Here is a 798-nt window from a genome sequence, read left to right as displayed (position 1 = left end):
TTATTAATTAATAATACAGTAGAAAAATACACCAATTATCTGGACATTGATTATCTGGACTTCAAAAATATATTAAAAATGTTCATCCAATGACTAATTTTAACTAATTTTAAAGTATAATTCTATCTATTAATATATTTTTGATTATTTTTATTTATTAACATTTCTTAAATTACTAGATTTATTTCTAAATGTCTTAGACATTTAAATTGTATATAAATAAAATTAAAATCTTCGAATTTTATGAAAATATTATCATATTATTAGTACAGATACAAATAAACACAGAAATTCATACGTGATAATATTTGTATCGTTTGTTTTGTATATTACATGACACAATGCGGAAATAAACACAAGATGATCCTCGCAACAGAGATAATAACAAATTATTCTGTAGGAAACACTAACTACGATAAACTAGATATAGCAACAAAAGTATTAGTACGAAGATTCAACAGCATGGATACAACAAAATTAACGAACATATTAAAGAAAGTAAAGATTGTTGCACTTGCTGAAAATAAATCGGAATATGCAATTGCTCGTGAAGTGAAGGTATCAATGACACAAGTTAGAATTGTACTTTACAAGTATAAAATACAGAATTCTTTAACCGTTATTTTACCAATGATTAAATCTAGTGAACGTGAAAAATATTTTGAACTATTAGAACAAATATTTAAAGAACGAAATGTAAAGTTATGTATTAAGAATATTCAGATAACCAATGCAAAAAATTTTTGGAATATTTTTACATTTTACAACTCGTAAGTTAAAATATTTAATTATATAATT

General features: G+C 22.9%; 1 protein-coding gene across 1 annotated transcript in view; it reads left to right on the top strand.

Moving 5' to 3' along the window:
- Window positions 1–798, top strand: part of LOC108694531 (solute carrier organic anion transporter family member 3A1) — a 68651-nt gene that overhangs the window by 56547 nt on the left and 11306 nt on the right. The window lies entirely within an intron of this gene.

The sequence above is a fragment of the Atta colombica genome, unplaced genomic scaffold (assembly GCF_001594045.1).
Source record: "Atta colombica isolate Treedump-2 unplaced genomic scaffold, Acol1.0 scaffold12, whole genome shotgun sequence".
NCBI classification, from domain to species: domain Eukaryota; kingdom Metazoa; phylum Arthropoda; class Insecta; order Hymenoptera; family Formicidae; genus Atta; species Atta colombica.
This window is presented reverse-complemented; position numbering and strand designations above follow the sequence as displayed.